A 9,554-nucleotide genomic window follows, 5' to 3' on the forward strand; every position below is an offset into this window, starting at 1 on the left:
TTAAAATCATAAGTAAATAACCGTATGCTCAAATATTAACTGTTTCAAGATCAAATATAATACAATGTAAATGAATTGGTATTTACCTTTAATTTAAGTGCAAGAAGGATAATTTATTAAGACGTTTGAGAAAATAACAATTAGAGGAATAACAATTAACAATAAGTAAAAGTAATCTATATATTACACATACAGTATGTACCCACAAATTACTTCTTTATACAGTATGCTGCTGTGTCGGACAGCTCTAACTTAAACGCTGCCCCACACAGGCCTGACTGGTACATGCACTCATAGTACTTAATGCATATTATATGTACACCTAAATTACTTCTCTATACATAGTGCAGCCACTTGCATATAAACACAACTAAAACACAACTAAAGGCTGCCGTGTAGGACAGCTCTAACTTAAACACTTCCCCACACAGGCCTGACTGGTACATGAACATATTCTTAATGTACACTATATCTATATATATATTTACTGACTGGAAATAGACTCCTCAAAGGACCCAAAAACTGTTCTCCTCCTTTCATTACCCTGCACAAATTGCTGGGCAATTTGTATTTTATTCAGTCTGTCGAGCCTCTCTTTTTGAATACAACCCCATTGGGTCTTTTTTGACTCATGGTCGATTGCAACCATGTTTTTAATCTACGCAGTCCAATAAAGCTCTGCCAGCAGTAAATAATACTACAGTGTCTGTGTTAATGTTATTTGTGGATAGCCTTAATAAACGGAGATGTTCCAACGTCCCGTTCATCTTTTCCCCGGAGTTTGCAAAGTGTCTAGACAGCTGGTTACCGGCTGACAACGAGCCTAGTCAGAATAGTACCGGTGAGCATCTAATCTATGGCTTCGGAGCCTAGATACCGGCACTGAGGAAGGTAACACCTTGGAGACGTAGCCCCTGGGTGGGCACATCGGAATGATCTAAGATGATTTAACAGTGTCCTTATGAAATTGGGGGGGGGACGTATCCCCCCGCCCCCCCCCCCCACCCCCCACCCCCCCCCCCCCCCCACTATCTACGCCCCTGCCTGGGTGTTTGCTTTTACTGCTAATACCCTGATATACATCTGGGTGTAAAAGGCAACACTGGCTATGGCACCCCGGGTGTGAATATCATTGTTAGCTACTGCATCTTCCTTTTTGTTAAATGATTACTTTATGGTGACCACCTTTAATACACTGGGTTACATAATCCACACATGGAACTAGAGTTGGGGGTATTGTTTCCACACGGACATATATGTGGTTACCTTTATATGTTGTGTGCCCTCCTGGCTCTTTCTCTTGTTGTCCCGGGCTGCGACCCGACAACAGAAAAAAAAAGTGTGCAAATGTATTTAGTATCCTATCCATGTGAACATGGTTTAGATGGGGGTGGACCTAACCTCCTCTAGGAGGGTCCGGGGGCTAGCCCCCCCGGGAAGATTTTGGTGCACTTTGAGAGCAAAATTAAGAGATCTATGGATACATCTCTCAACACCCATTTGAAACAGAACTGTAAACAGATGTACTTTTTCTTTATGGATATTTTACTAATCACTCCCCTTTTAAACTGTATTCTTGTTTTACTGTCCTAGAGTATTTCAAACCTGTTCATTTATTCTCTTATTTTTTAATAACTATAATGATCAGTGGCGTCGCCTGGCCTTAAAGCCCCAAATGTTTTTTCTGTAGCCCCGGACAATTCTCCCTCAATAATATAATACATTAACCGTGCTTTACCTGAACCTCATCATGACACTAGAGAGGACGGTAGGACTGTAATTTCCCGTGTTCAGTGAATGCAACAGAGGCAAGACACCAGACCAATCAGAGAGTTGCATGGAAATAAACGTATGCTTAGGCGCATTCACACCGCAGTACTTTTCCCACAAAGGTTCATGAGAACTTAGTTCATGAGATCTCTTTTGTCGCGTTCACACCAAAAAGAGCCGGTACTCAAATTAGTTCATGAGAACCTTTTTACCCCCAGGAAAGTCCCTGCTAGAGAGCAGGGACTTTCTCTTGTGAGAAAAGAGCTATATTTCTGATTGGCTGGGCGTATTGCAAACCACGCCCCGTAAAACTCCCAAAAAGTTTTGCACTAAGCCAGTATCTATTTTCATCTAATATTTTAATTAGAAAGAGCTTTTCAATCAATATTCTATCATATACATTATTTAGTGTGCATTGAGATTTAACATATAATGCTTGACGAAGTTCCCAAATAATCCCAAAGGTTTGTATGTGAGATTTAATTAGTTAACAGAGCAAATAATGACAAATATTTCCCTGAACGTGAACAGGAAGATTGTTAAAATTATTGTAAAATGTGCACTTCACAAATCACCCAGCAGGCTGCAGCCTTTTAAAGGAATTTGCAGTAAGATTTAAATAGAAGTGCTTAGGCGCATTCACACCGCAGTACTTTTCCCACAAAGGTTCATGATAACTTAGTTCATGAGAACTCTTTTGTCGCGTTCACACCAAAAAGAGCCGGTACTAAAATTAGTTCATGAGAACCTTTTTACCCCCAGGAAAGTCCCTGCTAGAGAACAGGGACTTTCGTGCGGCTCTCTTGTGAGAAAAGAGCTATATTTCTGATTGGCTGGGCGTATTGCAAACCACGCCCCGTAAAACTCCCAAAAAGTTTTGTGAAGCCGCCATTTTATTATCCTCGCATTAGCATTATTAGCATTAGCATTAGCCCAGCGCAGAAACGCAGAGAGACTAACTTATGGCAACACAAAATAAAACATGGGAGCGGTGGAGATGAGGAGGTGTCGGCGTTCTGGCGATTTACTCGGAAGGCTTCAGTAGAAGCTGCTGGGAGTCCCAGCAGCTTCTACTGAAGCCAGTCCCCAACTCCGGGGACTTCCGGCCGGGGACTTTGGGCGGCAGTATACGCCGTGAAGTGGTTTGCGGCCTGCCAGTAAACCCAAAGCAGAAGAAGAAGAAGTGACGTCAGCGGCTTCATTTGCCTAATCCACCCCCAGGGATTTATTCCGGTGTGAACGCGATCTGTTCAGTTCATGAGAACTAAAGAGTTCTCATGAACTAAGTTCTCATGAACCTTTGTGGGAAAAGTACTGCGGTGTGAATGCACCTCTTGTGTCATTCAAGCTCGGCTCTGTGTACGTGTGTGGCAATAGCGCATTTAGTGTGATTGAGCGAGAGAGAGAGAGAGAGAGCGAGAGAGAGAGTGAGAACGTGTTGACCGGTGCCAGCAGGGACCGTGTTGTTAGCATCTGGTTAGCTAGCTGCACTAACGGACATAAGGAGCTGTTTCCACAACAAGCTGGAGGAGAGTCCTCTCCTCTCAGACTGAGAGACTCAGGTGAGCTAAAGGTCTCTCTGAGTGTTTAGATCAGGGATGGGCAAATGGCGACCCATGTCTACCCTACTTTTATAATTTTCGAATCATAAATCGAATCGCCAGAAGCAAAATGCTAACGTTATGCTATAAAGAAACTACAGCCAAGTACAGCAGCACGGCTTCAACGTCACGCCGACTTAAGATCCATATTCAAAAATATAGATTCAAAATTGTACAAGTTGAATTGTTTGTTTGAACAGTTTGCAGGAGGCAGTAGGGTTGCCAACCGTCCCGTATTAGCCGAGACGCCCCGTATTTGAGCCAAAAGGGGCGTGTCCCGTAAGGGACTTTGTTTGTCCCGGACTCCCGTGTAAAGGGAAAAATAAAACATATTTTTCTGTTTGCGCAATTCAGTGTGTGTTTGTGTGCTGTATGCGAAGGGCGCAACCGCTCAGTTGACAGGGCAGGCACAATGCTCGCACGTGAGTAGTGCTGCGTACCTGGACTCACATTCAGGTTCAGGTCCGGACTCAAGTCCAGAGGTTCAGGTTCAGGTCCGGACCTATAAGTCCGGACCTGAACCCATGGCTTGTGTCAAGTTGTGTGACTAAAGTGAACTTATTGTGAGCTAATTATCAATTGAAAATTAACTCATAATCAACTCAAATTCAAACTCGTCAGGTTTATTGTGCTCCCTTCCAACTTGTGTCTACATTTCTCTACAAAGTACAAATGTAAAAAAAAAACAAGTCTACAATGACTTATGACAGCAACTACAGTGAACTACTACAAAGTTCAAACATTTATTTCATTTACCAAACTAAAGTAACCAAACAGTCCCTGAGCTGACTGAGCCTAAATCCCTAAAACGTTGCTGAAAGGTAGAGTGTAGAGTAGACTATACGCATTACACTGTTACACACCTACTATACAGTATAGGCTACACTGTAGGGACTGTACAGTCAGAGTGTACTGTCTGTACACCATGTCTTTTCTACAACTCTACATGTGTACATTATACAGTACATACTACATACATAGTGATGTACATAGATACTGTTAGAAATTAAATTCAATGTTCATATGGCGTAATTTTGAATTAAATACACTATTTAATTTAAATCAATTTTATTCTGAAAAAAACGGAAGTTCACACTATTAATTTAATACTTTTATTCTGAAAATTATTCACTTCCGGTTAGCATTAGCATGTGGCGAAATGCTACGTTTTCAAACCGTGAATCGAAGGTGAAATGACATGTGATGTTGTACACTGAGCACACTGGGATTAGCACTCATTTATTGACGCTGAATAACGTTTATCAGGGAATGTTTAAATAACCACAGACACCAGAATATACGTAAGTGGTAATTTGTTTGCGAGTCCAAGTACCGGTTCCCGACGTTCCGGTTTTAACTGGACTTGAACCGAAACTTTTTACAAGTCCAGTACCGGTTCGGCGTACCGGTACGCAGCACTACACGTGTGTGTGTGTGTGTGTGTGTGTGTGTGTGTGTGTGTGTGTGTGTGTGTGTGTGTGTGTGTGTGTGTGTGTGTGTGTGTGTGTGTGTGTGTGTGTGTGTGTGTGTGTGTGTGTGTGTGTGTGTGTGTGTGTGTGTGTGTGTGTGTGTGTGTGTGTGTGTGTGGGTGGAGGTAGAGCTGGAGGGAGAGGACGTGGACAAAGAAGAATACTCTCTAATGAAATGAAATGGTTTGACTATGAGAGAGGCTGGACAGAGGGTTCAGCCTAATCTAAGCCGGTTTACTGTTGCCTCTGTAATCCGGACACTTACAGTTTTTCTCGATTGCTAACACCATTTTTTTTAATTGCTCAGTTTCTCAGAACACTAAACACAATTCACAAAACCACACACCCAAAGTGCAAAACACCTAATTTCTCCTGCTAAATGAAGAACTGCACTCAAAACTACATAAACACTTACCAAATGCAAACTTTTGCACCAAATATAACACACTTCATTCATAATACTAGATGGTTTGACCATCCAGCTACACACTGCTGAGCATCATCTAAAGCACTTTAATCTTGTATGGGCTATGCTCTGTACACAGAGGGTTCTGCAGAGAAAGATTGCTGGAGTATACAGAAATACAGTAAATGAAGAAATACAAATGAGTTGTTGAAACTTGAAAGAAATCACATTTTATTCAAAAATAACATTGTGCAACATGCATCTCAGCACATAGCTACTATGCTTCAGATCTCTCTAAGTATGAAGGCATTGTTGCCAAAACCCAGTTTGTAACTGCTGCTTCCTGTGACTCATTGAACATCCTTAACCTTCCACCTACACGTCTTTTTCCTCGGTCCTTCAGATAAACAACAAAGATATAGTGGTTGGTCAGTGTCTGTGTTGCATAAAAGTAAGTTTACCACAGTACATTGTGCAGGATCTTTGTACAGTTATAGTCTGCAACATGCCAACAATTCAATTACAGTAATGAAGTAAATACTTTCACACAAGTTGTGTGAAAGTATTTACTTCATTACTGTAATTGAATTGTTACAGTATACAAGAATGGTCAAGAATGTTACAAGAATGGTCTTCCTCTCATTCTTCCTCCTCTCACTCTCACCCCACCTCTTCCTCCTCCTCTCACTCTCAGCCCAGCTCTTCCTCTTCCTCTTGCTCTTGCTTCCATGTTGGCTTCCATTGTTGCTGTAAGAAAGTACTCACCTGTGGTCTTTTCATAGTGCTAACATCCTGATTGATGAGCCAACAATTATGCTACCAGGTGTTTGGTCAGGTGGAACGTGTTTCTTGATCATTGGTCCATGTGTGAGGCATTTTGAATATCAGTGTTTTAAACCAGCTAACACGTGACTTTATGTCAGATTCCTGTGTCTTACGTGGAGAAACGTGTGCAGTGGTTTGCACAAAGTGCCATGTTGATTTGCAAATTGTGTGAAAAGCTGAAAACGTGTTTTGGAGATTTGAGTGTCAATTAAAATAATTGTGCTTTATGTAGCATTTTAGTGTGATAGCAATCGAGAAAAACGGTAAAAGGTTTGGCAGAGTGCTATGATAGGCTCTTGGGAATAGAGCGAAGTGATTGGTTAAACTGGAGAGTGACGCCCCCGATCACTTATTGAGAAGAGAGAGAGTAAGTTACATGGGAATAGTAAATGAAGAGTAAAGATGGTCTTCCTGGTTGAACTTACGCTGAGCTTCATGCTTAGCATTTTTAATGGCAGTGTTTTGAAAATGGCAAACAAGTGAATATGTCAGATTTCTGTGTCTTACTTAGAGAACCGTGTTTTGCGAAAAGTGCCAAGTTGATTTGCAAATTGGGTGCAGAGCTGAAAATGTGTTTAGAGTTTTGTAGATTTGAGCTGAGGTTTTGCTCTTTGAGTCTGAGTTTAAATAATTATGCTTTATGTGAGATTGTTGTGTAACTGAAAAAACTGTAAGTTCAATGGTATGTAGTCGGGTATGTAGTTTTGGGTGCAGTTAGTCATTCTGCAAAATGTATGAGGTGTTTTGCACTTTGGGTGTGTGGTTTTGTGAATTGTGTAAAGTGTTTTGAGAAAATGAGCCGTGTTTTCAAAAACTTGTGTTAGCAATTGTAAAGTGAGATGATGCTGAGATGATGCTGATAGTTCAACTTTGCATACTACCCTACAATGAAATGACAGTGTGCCACATTTCTTGGAAAACTGTTTTTGTTTTTAGTACAACTTGTGCGTTACATGTATTTACCAAATTTCAAAGTGAATTATTAACAATGGATCGATTACATTGCTCAACCAGTCCAAATAAAAAGGAAGCTGGTTGAGCAGATCAGATCAGAAGAATCAACAACGCAGTGGGGCAATACAAGGTTAGATATCTTTGAGTTCTCTTTTCAAATGTGCATTTATTGAAACGCTTCCTGACATAACATTTTATTTCTCAGACCTTTTCCCCTTTGCTTTTTTCATATAGAGATTTGTGAACAGGCACGTGAAAACCATAGACTGTACATATAAAAGTGAAAACATGAGGACTGTGATTCTCGCTCTGATGGTGTTGGTGGGGGTCAGCCAGGGTGAGTTCAGTGTTCAGGAAACAAAGAAAAAACCTTCCTGTCACAATGTGCTTCATTGGCATGATTGTAACAAAGAAAAAGTTGACTTTGATTTTGCCAGAGCTTCATAATGAGATCAATGAAAAAATTATTATTCAACAAATCTATGAAATAGCTAAATGCAATTAACCCTTTAACTGTGTTTGACTGTGTTTGTTTCGACATGTAAATTAATTAAACTGATCAGCCATAATATTATGACCACCTGCCTAATATTGTGTAGTTACTACTTTGCCAAAACAGCCCTGACCCGTCGAGGCATGGACTCCACTAGACCTCTGAGAGTGTATCTGGCACCAGGACGTTAACAGCAGATCCTTTAAGTCCTATAATTTGCGAGGTGGGGCCTGGATCGGACTTGTTTATCAAGCATATCCCACAGATGCTCGATTGGATTGAGATCAGGGGAATTTGGAGCCCAAGTCAACACCTCAAACTCGTTGTCTTGTTCCTCAAACCATTTCTGAACCACTTTTGCAGTGTGGCAGGGCGCATTATCCTGCTGAAAGAAGCCACTGCCATTAGGGAATACTGCTTCCATAAAGGGGTGTACTTAGTCTGCAACAATGTTTAGGTAGGTGGTATGTGTCAAATTAACATCGACATGAATGGCAGGACCCAAGGTTTCCCAGCAGAATATTGCCCAAATCATCACACTGCCTCCGCCAGCTTGCCTTCTTCCCATAGTGCATCCTGGTACCATGTCTTCCCCAGGTAACTGACATACACGCACCTGGCCATCCACATGATGTAAAATAAAACGTTATTCATCAGACCAGGCCACCTTGCCCATTGTAGGAGCTTTCGGCGGTGGACAGGGATCAGAATGGGCACCCTGACCGGTCTGTGGCTACGAAGCCCCATACGTAACAAACTGTGATGCACTGTTTGTTCTGAAACCTTTCTAACAGAATCAGCATGAACTGTTTCAGCAATTTGAGCTAGCTCTTCTTTTGGATCGGACAACACACGGGCCAGCCTTGGCTCCCCACACGCATCAATGAGCCTTCGCCGCCCATGACCCTGTCGACGGTTCACCGGTTATCCTTACATGGACCACTTTTGGTCTGCTTCGAACGCATCAACTTTAAAGACAAAGTGTTCACTTGCTTCCTTAAATATCCCACCCACTGACAGGTGCTATTGTAACGAGATAATCCGTTATTCACCTCACCTGTCAGTGTTCATAATGTTATGGCTGATCTGTGTATATCTTCATCGAAAACAACCTATTGTTAGGGTTTTTTTAACAGCCTTAGAGCTAAAAGAATTATTTTGAATCATTAAAAAGAAAGCACTATATAAACTTTTTTTCCCTTATTTCTCAGGAGAGATATTGGTGTGTAGCTGTGGAGGCACCTCAAAGATATGTTTACGTGGGGGGGAACCCTGCGGTTTGAATCAAGTCTGTTCCAGCTTTCTTGTTGTGGTTCAATCCCGTAAGTATAGGCCACTCATTCTAGTGTGTTGTAAATGAAAAAAATACATTCCCTGGAACAGTTCAGAGTCAATACTTTCATGGTTTCATTCTGTTTTTTACTCATGTTTTCACAGGTGTCACTTTCTTCAGCACCTGCATGACTGCAAATGCCTGCAGGCTTCTGTGTGACACTCATGCTGTGTAGTATTTCCTTAATAAAGATCAATCAGTTGCAGCAATTGTTGTTGTTTTTTTAAATATAGATAACTTTTTTTTCTTTTTCTTATGGAATTTTAAGTTTTAGTTATTGACATTTATCTGTATTATTTCCCAATTTACGCACTTTAATTATATATTGTTTTTGTTGATGTTACAAAAATATTCATTATTTTTGCATATTTTATCATATTTATTTGATTTAAAATGTAATTGTGTATATGTATTTAACATAACTTGGACTCAGGTAAAGTGAAAGTAGGCCTACCTGAACATTTTATTTAAGTAACATTTCAGATATTAAAAATGGCTAATAAGAAGTGGTGTAATTAATTACACCACTCTTTATTAGCCATTATTTATAATTTGATATTTTTCATCAAAGTCAAGTCATAAATCAAAGTCAACTTTATTGGCCAACTTTCAGTTTATGCGTACAGACAGAGAGATTAAATATTGTTTCCCACAATCCCGAGGATTAAAAAATACAAATACTGTATATATAAAAAATTACAAC

At 40.6% G+C, this 9,554-nt stretch overlaps 1 long non-coding RNA gene across 2 annotated transcripts; it reads left to right on the plus strand.

Moving 5' to 3' along the window:
* Positions 1-4,613: 4,613 nt before the first annotated feature.
* Positions 4,614-9,060, plus strand: LOC117545045. 2 transcript variants are annotated; one of them, XR_004568763.1, is made up of 5 exons: positions 4,614-4,672; positions 7,086-7,155; positions 7,260-7,362; positions 8,730-8,840; positions 8,956-9,060. It is a non-coding gene; the product is annotated as an uncharacterized LOC117545045 (long non-coding RNA). The 2 variants fall into 2 exon arrangements; XR_004568762.1 differs by lacking the exon at positions 4,614-4,672 and having other exon boundaries at positions 6,208-7,155.
* Positions 9,061-9,554: the final 494 nt, after the last annotated feature.

This window comes from Gymnodraco acuticeps, unplaced genomic scaffold (assembly GCF_902827175.1).
Source record: "Gymnodraco acuticeps unplaced genomic scaffold, fGymAcu1.1, whole genome shotgun sequence".
Lineage (NCBI taxonomy): Eukaryota > Metazoa > Chordata > Actinopteri > Perciformes > Bathydraconidae > Gymnodraco > Gymnodraco acuticeps.